Source organism: Nyctibius grandis, chromosome W, assembly GCF_013368605.1.
Source record: "Nyctibius grandis isolate bNycGra1 chromosome W, bNycGra1.pri, whole genome shotgun sequence".
NCBI classification, from domain to species: domain Eukaryota; kingdom Metazoa; phylum Chordata; class Aves; order Nyctibiiformes; family Nyctibiidae; genus Nyctibius; species Nyctibius grandis.
Window position 1 is genome coordinate 17,656,936 of NC_090694.1, and position 20,405 is coordinate 17,677,340.

Consider the following 20,405-nt stretch of genomic DNA (forward strand, 5'->3'; position numbering starts at 1 on the left):
GCAGCGCCACCAGCTTTGCTGATTGATTGGCTCAGCTGTGGCCTGCAGTGTGTCCATTGCTGAGCCGGCTGGAATCAGCTATGTCTGGCACAGGGTAGTCCCTGGCCTCTTCTAACAGAGGCTGCTCCTGCAGCCCCTCCTGCTACCAAAACCTTGCCATGTAAACCCAATACACAACTTCAGAGAAAAAAAAATTATCATGCCACAGTGACTATTTAGATCAGATCTAAACAGCATTGGTTTGAATGTTAACAAACTTCCACCAACATGAAGATGATGATTGGTATCATCTAGAATTGATGACAATATAACTGTGCTTTATGTAAAGGAGAAAAATTTTATTGCAGCTATAAGCGACCTTGCAGTTTCAGTTTTGGAATAGACAATGTAAAGATGGACAAGAGTTAATCAAGGAATTTGGCTCTTTGCATCCTCAGCATGGAACCTATCATATTAGCAAAGAGCATATTTGTTGACTACTTGGAAGACATGATACATTTGGCATTGACTCAGATGGTGCAAGCACTCAATTCAAACTGTGAAAGAAAATGCATTTGACATCTTACTGAAATATATCAGATGTACCCCACACAATTCCCTGAAACTATAAAGACCATAGAACATTATATAAAATTTCCTTGACTCTGCCTGCTGCATCATTTGAATGTGAACATGCTTTCAGTAAACAGACTATTATTAAGAACAGGCTGTAAACCACAGTAGGACAAAAATCAATCGAAGGATATGATGATGATGATGATAATGATGCTAGTTGAGCATGACATGGCTACAGGTTTTGATATTAATGCATATATAGGTTCATTCAAAACAAGAAGCCTGACACTTAGTGATGTCTTGATTTATAACACGCATAGCTCTACACCATAGTTTTAGACTTATATTTAAATATCATTTTCACCTTCCCTCCCCTGGGTACAAATTACATATAGTTATTAAGGAAATATTGAATTATTCTTTCATTTAATTTGAAGGGAAATATGTTAGTGATTCTCTGCACCACAGTGAAACTTAGCCTGTCTCTTATTTAAACCTAGTCTGATGGTATGTTTAGCTATATGCCAGAAAATCCATGGATGTCAGTGAAACTATAGGTAGAGCTTCACTGCTGCAACAGCATCTGAAAAGAGACTTTTCCATGTTTATCAGAGCACTGACTATATTTTGCACACTTCAGTATATGGAAGCTCCCAAACCAGGCAGTAAGAAAACTAATTTTTTTGTCATGCACAATTTTTTCCATCCTAGCAAGGATAATCTTAATGATGCTTTTTTAGATGCTTATCATTGGTCAACAACTTTCTATTCTCTTTTGAGGGTACTGATGCTGAAGGTAAAAAAAAAGCCCTGAGTATTTTAGTTTTAATATTAGAATGCTGGCCAAAGCTGAGCCAATCAGTGAAGATGGTGTCACCTCTGTGATAGCATATTTAAGAGAGGGTAAAAAACACTGTGCAACAGCAGTTGTGAGAGTGAAGAGTGAGAAAAAATGTGAGAGAAACAATCCTGCAGACACCAAGGTCAGTGAAGAAGGAGGGGGAGGAGGTGCTTCAGGCGCCGGAGCAGAGATTTCCTGCAGCCTGTGGTGAAGACCATGGTGAGGCAGGCTGTCCCCCTGCAGCCCATGGAGGACAGCATCGGAGCAGATATCCACACTGCAGCCCGTGGCAGCCCCCATGCTGGAGTAGGTGGATGTGCCCTGAAGGAAGCTGCAGCCCGTGGAGAGGAGGCCACGCAGAAAGGAGCAACAGAGACAAACCGTTATAAACTGACTGCAACCCCCATTCCCCATCCCCATTGCATCTCTCAGGGTGGGGAGGACTTAAAAGTCAGGAATGAAGGAGTGAAGTTAAGCCTGGGAAGAAGGGGTGGGGGTAGGGGGAAGGTGGTTTTAGTTTTGTCTTTGTTTCTCACCAACCTACTCTATTTTTAATTGGCAATAAATTAAATTTCTTTTCCCCAATTTGAGCCTGTTTTGCCCATGGCAGTAATTGGTAAGTGATCTCCATGTCTTTTTCTTGACCCACGAGCTTTTCCATCTTATTTTCTCCTCCTGTCCTGTTGAGGAGGGGGAGTGAGAGAATGGCTGGGTGGCCATCTGACAGCCAGCCAAAATCAACCTACCACAAGAGTCTAGCTCAGAAATATAAATCACCTTACTTTAGCTGTCTCCCCAAAGTACCTTAATGAATGAGGCCACTCTCAGTTAAAGTAAATCACAGCCAAATACATTTTAAATGAATGCTCATATGTTCATGATCTTCTGGATACCACTATAACTACCAGCATAGTGCTTCTTTTGAAATGGCTGACATTTAGAAGTGCCATAATTTTTCATCTTTGGTGTTTTTTTTTAAATAAAATAATGTTAAAATGTAGGAGGACTGTTTATTAAAAAATAAAAAAAAACACAAGACAAAATAAAATTTTGCATTTCTGATACACCTTTTCTGCAAGGAAGTGAAATTCAGGCTTCAATCCCCCACATACTATGCCCCTATATCAAAGGGGCATAGTATTGTCAGTTCTTTATTGTGGTCAAGTGGATAGATTTATAGACACAGAGATGGGATCTAAGGTCTTTTTCTAGTGTTATTTCTTTCTAGCTAGATTAACTTTAAGAAATATATTTACTTTATGTTTCCGTATCCTCACTGTAAATAGAAATAATTATAAAGTGCAAAGTATTTTGAGATCCGTGGATGAAAAACCATCTAAAGTGATAACATATTAGAATTAGCTTTTCCCCTGGTTTGCACACTTGAAATGAGTAGTTAGTCTTAGGTGCAAATATGTATGTGAATAAGTTTCTCTAGTCTTGTACAATCAGTTCAGCACTCCCCAATAGTCTTGTGGAAAAATGCCTAAGGGGAGAGTGTATGAACTGTTTCACCAGTAGAATATGTTTATTTGCTCAAGGAGGGGGCTGTTGATTTAAATAAATTAGATCATGTCCAGTGTGAAAGCAGATGGAAAGGATACCAGTACAAAATGACATAAAAATAAAATCATAATCTCCCCCAGAACGAGGAAGGGAATTGGTGCATGTATGTTACAAACATACTGCTGCAGCATGAAGAAGCCTACCTGTACTAGCTAGCATGGGTGAAAAAAATAACGACAAAAGAGCAGCACTAATCCTGTGTAGTCTCTATAGATTTTGTTGGGACCTTGAGGTTCATACTCACACCTGCTAGCCTGCTTTGAGATCTGAGATGCTTGTCTTCATAGCTACTCTTACCTGTGCTAGCTAAATCAGAGTTCCAGGGGCAATAACTTGGCCAATTTCAACCGAGCTTGATAGCTAGGCTGAAGCATCAAAGATATTAAGTTCTGTCCTGGTTTCTCTGGAATAGAATCATAGAATCAATTTTCTGTTCAGGAAATCTGCACTTTTGAGAAGACTGCAGCACCCAATACGATGGAGAAGAGGAGGCTCAGGGGTGACCTTATTGCAGTCTACAACTACCTGAAGGGAGGTTGTAGTGAAGTGGGAGTCGGCCTCTTCTCCTGGGCAACTAGCGATAGGACAAGAGGACACAGCCTCAAGCTTCGCCAGGGGAGGTTCAGGTTGGACATTAGGAAGATTTTCTTTTCAGAAAGGGTTATTAGACATTGGAATGGTCTGCCCAGGGAGGTGGTAGAGTCACCATTTCTGGATGTGTTTAAGAAAAGACTGGACATGGCACTTAGTGCCATGGTCTAGTTGACAGGGTGTGTCAGGGCAACGGTTGGACTCGATGATCCCTGAGGTCTCTTTAAACCTGGTTGATTCTGTGACTCTGTGATTCTGTGATGGGAACAAAGGTTGATAAGACACTTCGTTTTAGTTTGTGGCCAGCCATGGTATGCGGGCTCCCATAGTGATCAAGGCCGTTAGCAGTTTCAAGTTAGCCAGGTGCTTAAGCTAGGAGGAGCGAAAACCAGGGCAGCTGACCCAGAATGGCCAATGGAAGTATTCTATACCATAAACATCATGCTCACTATAAATTGGAGTTTGCTGGGGATGGCTGCTCTCTTCTCAATGGTTGCCATCCCTGGAGGGTCTCGCCCATCATTCTGCTCCCAAGGCCTACTCTCCCATTTGTTGTGATCATTGTGCTTTCGCTGGAGTTGTGGTGCTCCCAGTGTTTGACATATGGCATTCACTGCTGGGAGCATGCAGCTCGTGACCACTCTACGGGCTGAGTATAGCTCTGTGTATTTTATATTAGCATTAGTATTAATATTGGTTTTCTTATTTTATTAAATCTGTTTCCATTTCAACCCACGAGTCTCCCTCCTTTTCCCAATTCCCTTTCTCAGCTGGGGAGGGGTCATTGGGTGATTGATAGAACAGCTGGTTATTGTTTAGCCCTGGATACAGGGGATGCTCTGACCTTTCACTGGTCTTTGGTTGTTAAATCTTCCTTTCATACGAATACGGGAGATTAATGTTATTGTTGTATTGCACAAAGATTTTCCATATTTCAAGCTGTGAGTATAATTCTTCAGTGTTCAGTGGGAGAATTTTGCAAATATCTTTTTGTCATGGGGAAGCATCCATTTGCCTGAACTGCACTCTGGGACCTGTGTACAGTCCTGCGCAGTGTGGCTTGAATGTTCATTCCCAATCTGGCAACCAATATGAACCCTATTGAAGTCTTCCTTAGATATTAATTTAATACAGGGGTCACCTTCTAGTCCCAGATGTGTTGGTGATTTACCCGGGTATAACTGAAATCAGAGTCTGGCACAAGAAATTTTTACTGTTTTCAGCATGCTTATTTCATTAGCAGGATAGTTCTGTTTGCTGTGAATCAGCAATTACTTCAAGATGCTTATTCCGATTGATTTAAATGTCCTAATTTCTTTCATGCTCTCTCCTTCTCATTCTTCTTTTCTCTTATGGGTAGAATATGTGCTCAGCTTGCTTTGCAAATAAAACTTTGGGAAAAAGAAATTTTGGATTTTACTTTCTGACTAGCTTTGCCAGTACCACATCAAAAGAGCTTTATAATGATAATAAAACAGCTCTACTCCTTGTTTTTTGAACCAATAAAACTAAAGCTTGAAATGAAGGGGAAAACAAAAAACAGAGTAAGATGGTTGTAGTCTGACATTTAATTATATATTAATAATTGCTCACAATATTTATTTTCATACAAAAATTCAAGGGGCCCACAAAGCAAATCCATATTCTTCTAGTCTCACCTCCACTGAGAATACTGTATCTCTCATCTGAAAAAAGATGTTGAAAGAAGTTCTCAGTGCTATGAAACTGGTCTTATTTTTATTTTATACTGTAGTTTCCTCATATCTAAATTAAAAATATGAATAAATCCATTTCCCTACTTCATTGGTGACAACTGATATATCCATGTTTTTTTCCATGGCTGCCTGATATCTTTTTTCCTAAAGAAAGATAAAGGAGATAGATAGATATCAAATATTTGTTCAGCAAATTGAATGATCCAACTGGCTGAACCTTCTTGGATGTTCACTCAGACACAAAAAGGAAGCCCACAGAGGGTGGAAGCAAGGACAGGTAGCCTGGAAGGAATACAGAGAAATTGTCCGAGCAGCCAGGGATCAGGTTAGGAAAGCTAAAGCCCTGATAGAATTAAATCTGGCCAGGGATGTCAAGGACAACAAGAAATGCTTCTACAGGTATGTCAGTGATAAAAGGAAGACTAGGGAAAATGTGGGCCCTCTCCGGAAGGAAACGGGAGACCTGGTTACCTGGGATATGGAGAAGGCTGAGGTACTCAATGACTTTTTTGCCTCACTCTTCACCGGCAAGTGCTCAAGCCACACCGCCCAAGTCGCAGAAGGCAGAGGCAGGGACTGGGAGGATGAAGAACCGCCCACTGTAGGAGAAGATCAGGTTCGAGACCATCTAAGGAACCTGAAGGTGCACAGGTCCATGGGACCTGATGAGGTGCCTCCACAGATCCTGAGGGAACTGGCGAATGAAGTTGCTAAACTGCTATCCATCATTTTTGAGAAGTCGTGGCAGTCTGGGGAAGTTCCTGCTGCCTGGAAAAGGGGAAACATAACCCCCATCTTCAAGAAGGGAAAAAAGGAAGACCTGGGGAACTACAGGCCAGTCAGTCTCACCTCTGTGCCTGGCAAGATCATGGAGCAGATCCTCCTGGAAACTATACTGAGGCACACGGAAATCAAGGAGGTGATTGGTGACAGCCAACATGGCTTCACTAAGTGCAAATCATGCCTGACAAATTTGGTGGCCTTCTACGATGGGGTTACAGCACTGGTGGATAAGGGAAGAGCAACTGATGTCATCTACCTGGACTTGTGTAAAGTATTTGACACTGTCCTGCATGACATCCTTGTCTCTAAATTGGAGAGACATGGACTTGACAGATGGACCACGTGGTGGATTAGGAATTGGCTGGATGGTCGCACTCAAAGAGTTGTGGTCAACAGCTCAATGTCTGGATGTAGACCGGTGACAAGTGGCGTTTCTCAGGGGTCGGTATTGGGACTAGCACTGTTTAACATCTTTGTCGGTGACATGGACATGGTGGTGTCAGGGCAATGGTTGGACTCGATGATCCCAGAGGTCTCTTCCAACCTGATTGATTCTGTGATTCTGTGATTCTGTGACAGTGGGATTGAGTGCGCCCTCAGCAAATTTGCCAACGACACCAAGCTGTGTGGTGCGGTCGACACGCTGAAGGGAAGGCATGCCATCCAGAGGGACCTTGACAGGCTTGAGAAGTGGGCCTGTGCGAACCGCATGAAGTTCAACAAGGCCAAGTGCAAGGCCCTGCACGTGGGTCGGGGCAATCCCAAGCACAGATATAGGCTGGGCAGAGAATGGATTGAGAGCAGTCCTGAGGAGAAGGACTTGGGGGTGATGGTTGACAAGAAGCTCAACATGAGCCGGCAATGGGTGCTTGCAGCCCAGAATGCCAACCGTATCCTGAGCTGCATCAGAAGTAACATGACCAGCAGGTCAAGGGAGGTGATTCTCCCCCTCTACTCTGCTCTTGTGAGACCCCACCTGGAGTACTGTGTCCAGCCCTGGGGCCCCCAACATAAGAAGGACATGGAGCTGTTGGAATGAGTCCAGAGGAGGGCCACGAAGATGATCAGAGGGCTTGAGCACCTCTCCTATGAAGACAGGCTGAGAGAGTTGGGGCTGTTCAGCCTGGAGAAGAGAAGGCTCCAGGGAGACCTTCTAGCAGCCTTCCAGTACCTGAAGGGGGCCTACAGGGAAGCAGGAGAGGGACTTTTTACAAGGGCAAGTAGTGATAGGATGAGGGGGAACGGTTTTAAACTGAAAGAGGGTATATTTAGTTTAGATATTAAGAAGAAATTCTTTCCTGTGAGGGTGGTGAGGCACTGGAACAGGTTGCCCAGAGAAGTTGTGGATGCCCCCTCCCTGGCAGTTTTTAAGGCCAGATTGGATGAGGCTTTGAGCAACCTGGTCTAGTAGAAAGGTGTCCCTGCCCGTGGCAGGGGGGTTGGAACTAGATGATCTTTAAGGTCCCTTCCAACCCAAACCATTCTATGATTCTATGTTCTGTAATTTTTGTGATAGTCTTTGAACCATGTTGCCATCAGTAACATGGCAATAAAATGAACATGGAGCTCTAAGATGAGGAGAATGCAGCATATTGATGACTTCTATGGTGCAATTCCTTTTTTTCCAAAGAGACTGAGCTATGCTAAGGCAAATGTCACGTATCATTCCTCTTACTTTCCCACCTATCACTGCTAAGTTTGTGTTTCAAACTTTCTGTCAGACTACAAGAAAGGAAAGTCAGCTTATATGACCCTTTCAGGGAACAAATGTTTGTCTGCATCCAGAAATGTACATTGCATCCCAGGTTTAACTGCAAATTTATATTTTAAGACTATTGAAAGTGTCACATGTAGCAGTATACTCCCATTTCTGCACTGTCAGACATGATGAGTCAAACTCTGTGAATATGAACTTAGTATAGTCTGCTTGACACAGTGATGCTCATCATGGTTCAAACTAAATTTGAACTATATGTCACAACTCCTAAGCCATCATTGATAATTTTTTTTAATGTAGTCACATAACTGTGCTTTGGCTTCTTCTAATGTGCCTATCACTATCATTAATTTTTCCTACAGATATAGTGGTATAGAATGTTATGATTTACAGCTTAATATGATGACTTTTTAAACCATTAGTGTCACCGTTTATGGCTGGGCAGGCAGTTAAATGGATGGCAGACGCTCTCTATTAACATTCTGTTGTAGAAATTTTCACATAAATTGTTATAGAAGTTCTCATGAATTAAGCAGATAAGAATCAATAGAGATGAAAAAGAATTAAGAATAGAACAATGAATATAAGTCTATCTGAGAAACACAGGTGGGCTTTCACAATCCATGAATATTGTTCGCAAAGCTCCTTGTGTAATCCTGACCTATGACTGAACAAATCATCAATCAAAGCTTAATGAGTAGCTAAGCAGGAGTAGGCCTAGAAGTATTACTTTCTGATGATTTTAGTAAAAAGGATGTATGGTTAACCTTTTCTTTACCTTAAAAGAAATATAGGATACTTAGAAATAAGCATTAATAGAAATAAAGTTCTAAATAGACTTTAGCTATTTTAGGTTAATACTTAGGAGACGCTGGCAGTGGAAACCAGACTCTGGTCAACCTGGATCAAGATGGGACAAGATGGGTGCAAGCTGGAACACAGGAGGTTCCACTTAAATATGAGGAAAAACTTCTTTACGGTGAGGGTGACCGAACACTGGAACAGGCTGCCCAGAGAGGTTGTGGAGTCTCCTTCTCTGGAGACATTCAAAACCCACCTGGACGCGTTCCTGTGTGATATGGTCTAGGCAATCCTGCCCCGGCAGGGGGATTGGACTAGATGCTCTTTCGAGGTCCCTTCCAATCCCTAACATTCTGTGATTCTGTGATTCTGTGATTCTGTGGGACGCTGATTACAGCAAGAACATTAAGGATGGGGTGTCGACCAGAGCCGGAGTGAAACCAGAACATAAAGATCAGCTAACCAATGGAAAAGAATGGACTTTTGTGGACTCTTGACAAAGGAAGAAAGAGGAATTGAAATAGTTAGTGGATTTTTAACAGAAGCTCGTGAGAAGTTTGTGATGTAACTACTTATTAGTTTCTATATAAACTGATAGGGAATTTGAGTCAGGTGCCATTCACTGCGGTGGTGGTCCAACTCTGAGTTGCTTCAATAAAGAATCAGCAAACCTAGAGACCCGGACTCTGCCAATTTTCTTTAACACCTTCCCCAGAAGGGAAAAGGAAAAGAGAAAAGGGAGAGAGACTTACGGTTGGAAAGTTAAAACAGTTTTAAAGAACAGTAACAATGAAAAGAAAGAGTATGATAAATAATGAACTGTATACAAAACCACTACTGAGCTCCCCTCCCCGATGATGACCACATCACTGCTGACGCTGCAGGGCAGGCACTGGGCAGTCCTGGAGCATACATGGCAGCAGGCAGGAACCAGGTTCAGGAACGACGGCAAGAGCATGGGCAGAATTCTCCCAGGATGTTGGCCATAGGGGAAGAGAGCGTGACCCTCGTGGTCCCCCAGCTTTTAGCTGAGTATATCACGTGGGTGGGATGGAATACCCCATTGTTCAGGTTTGGGTCACCTGTCCTGTCCGCTCCTCCCCACAGGCGCGGCACTTTCCTGTCCCTTCCTCTGTGGGACAAAGAGACCCAACAGGGACCATAGTTGCCACGGCAACAGGCGTGTGTAGTCAACTTGAGAAAAGCAGTCACTTAAAAGAAACTTAACTGAAAAGTCTGTTCTAGTCCAAACCAGGACAATTAGATAAACTAGTAAATCAGGCTCTGAAAGAAGCTGCACCTCAGTTTCTTAATTTTTTTTTCTCCTCCTGTCTTTGATATGCTCTTTCTCTGAGCATGTCTCCTGTAAACTTAATGTGATAGATTACTGTAAAGTATGGTAGACAAACTAAACTACTGCATAATAAATAAAAAAATATATCAAGCATGACTTACTTCTTTTGAATGATTCTTTTAATGTTATGGTATATATAGAGATCTGGATAGATGTAGGGGCCTGGACCGTGGGAAAGTTATAGAGAGAACATACCAGTACACTGTTATGTAACAGCATGAGATAGCAAGAAAGTATAGGGATGTGGCTTGCTTAAGTTTATAGTAAGTATCCAATTAGAACAGTAGAGGTGGCACGCAGCCAGATTATGGACAATACTGGTAGCCAATAGCTTAGTGTGTGACCGTTACATAAGAGAGTATGTAGGTTATAAAAGTGTGTGTTAACCAAAATAAAGAAGCTACTAGAGCACCATATTGGTGTGCTGTAGTTCCTTACTCGTGCGGACCCCAACATTATGGTGACCCCGAGGTGATTGTTGCATCGGAGAAGGGGGACCAGACGAAAGACGCGAGGGTGACTGCTGTGCCGGCGGAGGTAAGCCGGGCCGTCCGAGAGAGGCGGGGAAGCTGTCCGAGAGAGGCAGGAGGCCGTCCAAGAGAGACAGGAATCCGTCCGAGAGAGGCGGGGAAGTCGTCCGAGAGAGACGGGAATCCGTCCGAGAGAGGCGGGGAAGCTGTCCGAGAGAGGCAGGAGGCCGTCCGAGAGAGACGGGAATCCGTCCGAGAGAGGCGGGGAAGTCGTCTGAGAGAGACGGGAATCCGTCCGAGAGAGGCGGGGAAGCTGTCCGAGAGAGGCAGGAGGCCGTCCGAGAGAGACGGGAATCCGTCCGAGAGAGGCGGGGAAGTCGTCCGAGAGAGGCGGGGAATCCGTCCGAGAGAGGCGGGAATCCGTCCGAGAGAGGCGGGGAAGCTGTCCGAGAGAGGCAGGAGGCCGTCCGAGAGAGACGGGAATCCGTCCGAGAGAGGCGGGGAAGTCGTCCGAGAGAGACGGGAAGTCGTTCGAGAGAGGCGGGGAAGTCGTCCGAGAGAGACGGGGAATTGTAGGTCTACGTGATTAACGGCAGGATGGAGGGTGCAGTATCTGCACTGGAAAAGGCGGAGGTGGAATGTATTCTGCAGATAGCTGCGCAAACTGAGATTAAGATAAAAAGAAATGAAGTAGAAACTTTGCTGGAATGGGGCCAGCAAAGAGGTTTTCTAAAAACCACCGATCAGTTGTTTTCTGCAGCTTGCTGGGATGAGCTAGGGCAAGAACTTTCGCAATTAGTCACGGTGGGAAATAAAAAGGCTAAAAAGCTAGTTAAATCTTGGAAGAAAGTGAGGGATATGCTGGAGGCTATGTCCTCTGAGGCAAAAGTGCGATCTGCTCTCAAAAAAGCACTAACAATACCAGAAGAAAAAGAGCAGTTACTGGCGTACCCTGTAGAGGCAGCCCCTTCCTACGAGAACTTTCCGATACTCCCCCCGCCACTCCCCCCGCGGGTTCGGCGCCTTCCACCGCCCCCCCCTCCCCGCCCCGCGGGCTCAGCGCCTTCCGCCCCCCCCTCCCCCCACAGGCTCGGTGCCAGCTGTTTACCCTGCGATTGAGCAAGAGTTTTGGGGTGGAGAATCAACAGTCCCGTTAGCCCCGTTAATGCCTTATGAAGTGGGGCCGGAGGTGACATCTGGGGTCTCAGTACCCGCTCCGGAGGCTGCCGGAGGCAAACAGCTAACGGTGAATCCTGAAACTGTACCCCTCCCCATGGAAGTAGAAACAAATGAGTCAGATGCCGCTCCTGAAGCGGACAGTAATGCGCCTTTGCGAGAGTTACTGCAGCGACAAGAACAGCAAATGCAGGAACTATTAAAAAAAATGGAGAAGCTAGATGGAGGAGCTAGTAAAACATCGCGGCAACTCGCTTACAATAAAGCCTCGCAGGCGATATCTGGCGGGTTAGAGGCTCTCGAACAGGCTATCGAGAAGCAGTTAGCTCCGCCAGCAGAACCAGAACTTACTCTGGCAGAGCTAAAGCACAAAGAGGAAAAAATCTGGAAGTGGGCGCGAATTTGTGTGGAGAACGGAGACTGGGAGGAGACAGAAGCTGACGCGTACCTACGCGACAGATTTGGGAGTGGCCTGGACGGGCCGTCTCCTCCCCGGGGCGGGCCGTCGCCTCCCCGGGGCGGGCCGTCGTCTTCTCGTTCGCGCATGCGCCGACTGACTGACCCTCCACGGAAAGAGCATAGCACTCACAGACCAGCAGGTGGAGCTCGAGCTCCATCTACGCCAATGTCAGACCCTTCAGATTCCGATGATCCTGGTGATGAACAGAATACACGGCCTGCAGCATTACCCGGTTATGATCCAGGGCAACGATGGCGGGGAGTCATTCGAGAGGCTACCATCAAAGGAGTAATGTTACCATCTAGCATCACTGCAATGCCAGTTTTCACACAGGGAGATCATCGTCAATGGGCACTGTTTGATTGGAAAACTGTGAAGCAGTTACAAGAAGCAGTGATGCAGTACGGAATGGACACTAAACATGTGATGCAGTTGCTAACATCATTCTTTAAAAACCAAATATTAACACAAGTGGACATACGTGCTCTTGGCGAACTGATGTTGCCGCCCACTGCATATCTGTTATTTATGGACAAGTGGCGGCAAAAACTGGAGCTAGCCGCTCTTGATAACATACAACGGGAGGAGGGGGATCCCTTGAGAATGGCATCGCTTGACGCACTGTTAGGAAAAGGTCAGTACGCTGATGGTGCGACACAAGCTGCTTTACATCCGCACGTGTTACAACAAACACAGGCCTTAGCATTGGCTGCATTGAAGGAGCTGCCAAATATAGGAACACCTAAGCCCCCTTACACGATGGTCAAACAGAAGGCAGGTGAACCTTATATGCAATTTGTTGATCGCTTAAAAGACGCCATTGATGCATCGCCGAATTTATCCTCTGAAGCTAAGGCCGCGGTCGGGAGGGATTTAGCAGTCATGAATGCAAACACACAATGTCGGCAGATTCTTGCCACCTTGGGAAAGACAGCCACATTGGCAGAGATGGTTGAGGCTTGTAGCAGACTTCCAATACTGCAAGAGGAGGTGGAAAAGACGCGGATTCTTGCTCAAGTCCATACTGATGCCTTAGCCGCAGTTTTCAAGCCACCATGGAAAACAGGGAAAGAAAACTGAGGTTTATCCGGGACAAGATGCTACCAGTGTGGAGAACAGGGACACATGAAGCGGAATTGCCCCAAGAAAAACATACTAAACCAAAGGGGCAACCCCAGAGGATCTGCTGGGCTTGCAGATGTGTGCGAGCGCTGCAATAAAATTGGGCACCAGGCAAAGGACTGTCGATCAAGTTTTAGAAAAGATGGAACCCCGTTGCAGGGAAACTGGAGAAACAGCGCCTGGGGACGGGGCGCGATGACGCCACAATACCGTCCAGCAGCCTACCCCACTCAGGCTGTCTCTCAGAGCTCTCAGCTTCCACCAGAGGAAGTGCAGGAGTCGATTTGGCCGTGGGATCAGATGTAACAATCACAGATGGCGCCGTACATGTAATTCCCTCAACCGTTAGTGGACCTTTAGGCTATGGACTCAGTGGACTGTTGTTAGGAAGATCATCAGCTACCAAACAAGGTCTTCTGGTACTACCAGGCGTCATCGACGCGGACTATACTTGACAAATTGGAATCATGTTGCGAGTATTAAACCCACCTGTGACGTTGAAACAAGGAACTAGAATCGCTCAATTAGTTCCGTTCCGCTCCAGCGTTCCTAGAGCCGTTGACACCGTCAGAGGGGACCAAGGTTTTGGTTCCACTGGAGCTCCCACAGTCGCATTTGTGCATGAAATAACTACTGCCAAACCCTGTCGAACAGTTAATATCAGAGGACCCAGAAACATAATGTTAACCAAGAAGCAGATGTTGTTGGACTCTGGAGCTGATGTTACCATAGTTCCTCGTGCGGCCTGGCCAGAAGCATGGCCTCTTGAATCAGTTAATACCACTGTGGTCGGAATCGGAGGTGCTTCACCCACACATGTAAGCACTCGTTTTGTAACAATTGAGGACTGTCAGGAGAAAATTACAGCTCGAGTTCGACCGTATGTGTTACATACCACTATTTGGATTCTGGGGCGGGATGTGCTTTCGCAATGGGGATGCGTTCTCCAAACGCCTTTTTAGAAGCGGCCATTGCGGCGAGCAGCACCCGACCTACACTGAAGCTCACTTGGTTAACAACATCACCCGTCTGGGTGAACCAATGGCCGCTACCCAAAGAAAAGCTCGCACACTTACAGGAGTTGGTGCAAGAACAACTTGATGCAGGTCACCTAGTACCATCAACAAGTCCATGGAATACACCTGTATTTACAATACCTAAAAAGTCAGGGAAATGGAGATTACTGCAAGATTTAAGGACTGTTAATGCTGTCATACAAGACATGGGCCCGTTACAGCCAGGGCTCCCTACACTTACTATGTTACCACGAGGATGGGATATTGTCGTGGTCGACCTCAAAGACTGTTTCTTCACAATACCTTTGCATCCGGACGACTGTGAAAAATTTGCATTTACAGTTCCCTCCATAAATCGTGCAGCACCAGCGAAGAGATATCATTGGGTGGTATTGCCACAAGGTATGAAGAATTCTCCAACAATTTGTCAGTGGTACGTGGATCTGGCTCTACAGAAATTTCGAAAGACGCATGAGGGAATGCTGATTTACCATTATATGGATGACTTGCTACTTTGTCAAAAGGAAACCATTGCCAACGAAGTGGTAGAAGAATTGAAATCGGATCTGGAAAAGTGGGGCCTGGTCATAGCCCCAGAAAAGGTGCAGCTGTCAACACCTTGGAAATATCTAGGGATATCGCTTACCGAATCCACTGTTCGACCTCAGAAATTGGAGATTCAAGCAAATGTAAAGACCCTGAGTGATGTACAGAAATTAGTGGGAGACATTCAGTGGATAAGGACTGTCTGCGGCATCACCAATGCAGACCTTCAACCTTTCCTTGAAATGCTTCAGAAGGGTTCCGCACCTCAAGAATCCCACGAGCTCACAGAAGAAGCTCGATCTGCACTGCAAGTAATAACTCAAAAGATTGCCTTGTCTTGTGCTTCACGAGTAGTGCCTGAATTACCCGTGGACTTGTACATTTATAATATGGACCTTGAAGTGTCAGGCATATTAGGACAATGGGACCCATCTCAGTCAAATCCACTTCAAGTGCTGGAATGGGTGTTTTTGCCCTCTCATGGTAAAAAGACTATCACTACAAGATGGGAAGCCATCGCTCAAGTCATTCTCAAAGGGACTGCACGGCTATTAGCTGTGGCTGGACGACCACCTGATAAGCTTGTTATTCCAATCAGCGTCGACTACCTACCAGATGTATGTCAACGAGAAAAACTCATGTCCTTAGCCCTATTGAACACGACGATGCAGATTGACAATCACTATCTGTCACACCCCATCTTTAAAACTCACATATTGCTGGAAGAACGGCCTATTGTCGTCAGTGAGCCGTTGCAAGCAATCACGGTGTTTACCGATGCAAGTAGCCGCACCGGAAAAGCCGGATTTGTCTGGCAAGAACAGGGAGAATGGAGAAAACATGTCATTGTAGCAGAAGGATCTGCTCAGGTTTTAGAATTACAAGCTGTACTCCTGGCCTTACAAAAGTGGCGTGAAGCACCCTTAAATTTGGTAGTGGATTCCCTATACGTGGTAGGGGTTGTGAAACGCATACACCGATCGTTGCTTCGCCATATCACCAATGAACTGTTGTTCAAAGCCGTTCTCGACCTATGGCATGAAATGCAACACCGTCTACACCCAGTATTTGTCACCCACATTAGAAGCCATACCAGTTTACCTGGAGGTTTGGTGGAAGGAAACTCCCGAGCCGATCAGTTGGTATCCACATTTCCGGTGGACAGATCCCCACAGGCAAAATTAACAGAGGCTCGACAATCTCACCAGTTTTTTCACCAATCTGCAGCAGCATTGCGATTGCAATTCCAATTGACAAAGACTGATGCAAGGGCGATTATAGCTCCTTGCCCTGATTGTGCTAGAATACCTGTGTTACAGATTGCGGGAGCAAATCCCAGGGGACTCCAACCCAGACAGATTTGGCAAACAGACATCACCGAATATGCTGCCTTTGGCCAACTCAAATATATCCATGTATCCATTGACACCTGCTCCGGTCACATGTGGGCTACAGCCCTGACCTCCATGACAGCTAAGGCTGTTAAAAAACATCTGTTGCAAGCTATTGCAGTAATGGGCCAGCCAGAACAAATTAAGACTGATAATGGCCCTGCCTATCTATCTGAATCGCTTGCAGAATTTATGCAGAAATGGGGTATTACACATGTACGCGGTATTCCATATAATTCTACAGGGCAGGCAATTGTGGAACGTGCGCATCGCACATTAAAAGAGCATTTAGAAATTATTCGAAAACAGGGGGAGATGGGACCACAGGATGTGCTACATAAAACATTGTTTGTATTAAATTGGCTAAACCCTAAGCAGAACTCGCAAACACCACCTGCCATAGCTCACGGGCAGGGAAATCAAAAAGACTTCAGTAATACAAACGTACCAGTAAGGGTATTCATCCCAGAATCAGGCACTTGGGAAGGGCCAAAGCAATTAATAACCTGGGGCAGAGGGTATGCTTGTGTCTCCACAGGAAATAACTGCCAATGGGTTCCGGCCAAATGGGTGAAGCCGTGGCTAGATGAACCAGCCGACGCTACAGGACCAGACAACTCTAACACCAGAGACCTTGAGGAGGTGTGATCGCCGCCTTGCATGTATCATCTGGCCGTGACTCCAGAATCTGAATCCAGAACGGAAAATATGGGAACATCATGGGTTTTTGGATGAACTGGTTGGGTGGTCTGGGAATTGGAGGGTGGATAGCCAGCCTAGTGAAAGGCTTGGCGCAGGTATTGCTATTCATTTTGTATTGGTATTCTGTACTATAAAAGGTTTTGCAGGGAATGATATCAAGAACCATTGCCATTTATATTAAGAAAGAAAGGGGGAGATGTAGGGGCCTGGACCGTGGGAAAGTTATAGAGAGAACATACCAGTACACTGTTATGTAGCAGCATGAGATAGCAAGAAAGTATAGGGATGTGGCTTGCTTAAGTTTATAGTAAGCATCCAATTAGAACAGTAGAGGTGGCACGCAGCCAGATTGTGTACAATACTTGTAGCCAATAGTTTAGTGTGTGACCGTTACATAAGAGAGTATGTAGGTTATAAAAGTGTGTGTTAACCAAAATAAAGAAGCTACTAGAGCACCATATTGGTGTGCTGTAGTTCCTTCCTCGCGCGGACCCCAACAGATAGACTAGAGAGCTGGGCAATCACCAACCATATGAAATTTAACAAGAGCAAGTGTCGGATTCTCCACATGGGATGGGGCAATCCTGATTGTACATACAAATTTGGGGACGAGAGGCTGGAGAGCTGCCCCACGGAAAGAGATCTGGGGGTTTGAGTTGATGGCAAGTCGAATATGAATCAACAGTGTGCCCTGGCAGCCAAAAGGGCCAACTGTATCCTGGGGTGCATCAAGCACAGCATAGCTAGCCGGTTGAGGCAGGTGATTGTCCCCCTCTACACTGCACTGGTGAGGCCACACCTCAAGTACTGTGTGCAGTTTTGGGCACCTCAATATAAGAAGGACATCAAACTATTAGAGTGTGTCCAGAGGAGGGTGACCAAGATGGTGAAAAGTCTCAAGGGCAAGATTTATGAGGAGTGACTGAGGTCACTTGGTTTGTTCAGCTTGTAAAAGAGAAGGCTGAGGGGTGACCTCATCGCAGTCTACCACTTCCTCAAGAGGGGAAGTGGAAGGGGAGGTGTTGATCTCCTCTCTCTGGCAACCAGCAATAGGACACGAGGAAATGAAATGAAGCTGTGTCAGGGGAAGTTCAGATTGGACATTAGGAAAAGATTCTTCACTGAGAGGGCTGTCTGGACAACACTCTTAGTCATATGGTTTAGTTTTAGGTAGTCCTGAGAGGAGCAGGGTGTTGGACTCGATGATCCTTATGGGTCCCTTCCAACTTGAGATATTACACAGAATCACAGAATCACAGAATGTTAGGGATTGTAAGGGACCTCGAAAGATCATCTAGTCCAATCCCCCTGCCAGAGCAGCATTACCTAGATCATATCACACATGATTCTATGATAAAATATGGGTGATAATATCACTGAAACAAAAACCAAGGTTTTTTTGCACGATAGCGATAGAGTTCTTTGTTTTAACAGTGAACCTGTACTTTCTGATTCTCCACTGCAACTGAAAGCAGCTAGTGAACTTTGGAATTAAGCATATATATGTGTATATATCTTTATATACACACTGGAAAATAAGATAATGTGTCTCATGTTGTGCTGTAAAAACTGAAGTTGGTATGTACTGCTAGTAGGAGAGAACTCCAGAGCTGAGAGTTAGCCATAAGAGTTTTCAGTCAGTTTTATCCATGGGACTGGGAAACAAAGTCTTCCTTTTGTCTCTGAAATGTCCAAAGCGTGCTCACTTATACTCCTTGAAATCCATATCTTTTTACCACTAAACTCCATTCTGGTAGTAGCTACTTGCTTCACTCTTTCTTTTTCTCATGTAATATTTTAAGAAACCCTATCAACATTTATAAAATTACTTTTCAAAATTTTGGATTTACATCATCTTTGTGTTAACTCTTGCACATATTCTCTGGGATAGAACAAATGGATTAGAAATATGACTGTGTCTTGAAAGAAATCAGTTTACTTGATAGATCAAGATCATAGGGAATCACAACCTTTTCCTAGCACTGAGGAAATTAAACAATCCAGATAACTAAACCCTCTACTCATGCAGGCTCAGGTGGTATGAACGAATTGAAATGAGAATTTTGCTTTGTATGCACTCAGTCGTTTTGTCTTACTGTGGTCTATTTTTTTAAGAGTAGTGCTTCAGGCTGTGATGTTTTGATCCTGAAAAAACAAGGTTCTCTGAAATTTATTTCTGTTCATCTCATTATTTTCTCATCTCATCCCCAGTAAATTAAAACTTCTGTTCTTCTACAAACTCAAAACCTCAGAGTACATTACCAGCAAAAAAGTGGTCAAAACATAAGTGCTAGCTTGAACGGGTACTTATACATACATGATATTGTAGCTATTGAGTAAGGAAGAGCACTAACAGAATTTTAATCCAGATTTTAGCAGAATATAGGCCTTGCTCTGTCTAAAACTACAGTGCACAGTTGATTTCAGAGTCTATGTTCCAGTGAAAGTCCTTCATGGTGAATAAGTATTGGAAAACTATGGGGATGTAAATATTACTTGTGTCAGGAGGAGACAGAGGAGGAGCTGACAGTAGTGTCCCCAGCTCTAATGCCCCTGCCAATACACATTTTAAACTGTGAACCTATTCAAGGAGTAAACCTGTACATCAATTTAGACTCAGGCAAGCTTCTGTATTAAATTATTATACTGATAATAATAATATTATATTATTACTGATAATACTGCTATATATTATATATTGACTTACTCCCAGAAGCATCAGGAGTTTAATAAATGACAAAGGTATTGGTAAACTGAGGGTCCCTGGGTATTACCAAGGAAAACATATAGAAATTATGGTGGCATTTTATAAATAAAATATAACCCTGCCTAAAGATGTGTGAAGACTTACTTGGAACTATATTTAACAGAACATAATAATAAGTTCAACTTGGGGATCTGGAGAAGCTGGGACAGTTTTTTTGAAAGTTTCCACTAATCACAGAATCAACCAGGTTGGAAGAGACCTCAGGGATCATCGAGTCCAACCGCTGCCCCTACACCACCCTGTCAACTAGACCATGGCACTAAGTGCCATGTCCAGTCTTTTCTTAAACATATCCAGAGATGGTGACTCCACCACCTCCCTGGGCAGCCCATTCCAATGTCTAATAACCCTTTCTGTAAAGAAATTCTTCCTGATGAAATTCATGGCTTTCTTGGGGAAAAATAACGAAGGATTAAATTATGGTATTTGTGGTAGGAAATACACCCTCAGTGACTGACACTTCACACATAGCTGACAAACATGACACAGAATCTAGTGGAAACCCATGCCCTTCTAAAATATCAGTCAGGCAGAATACCTCAGGACTTCTCAAATGGCATTAGAAACCTACATTTTGGCCACTGAAAAAATCCCTAAGTGTAAGACTGCTATAGACAGAAAAGAGCATGGAAAATGTGAAGCTTTCTCTTTATTTTTCTGCTGGCTTATCATGGTGATTTTTTTCCATAGAGAAATTAACGTCAGGTTGCAAATTAAGTCTTAAGAGGTTCAGGATAGGAGTAGAAAAATTTCATGAAACAAAACAAGCTGTTTTAAAATAGTATCTGTTTGGGCATGTGGATTTCTTTTCTAACTCAGACTTTTTAACTTG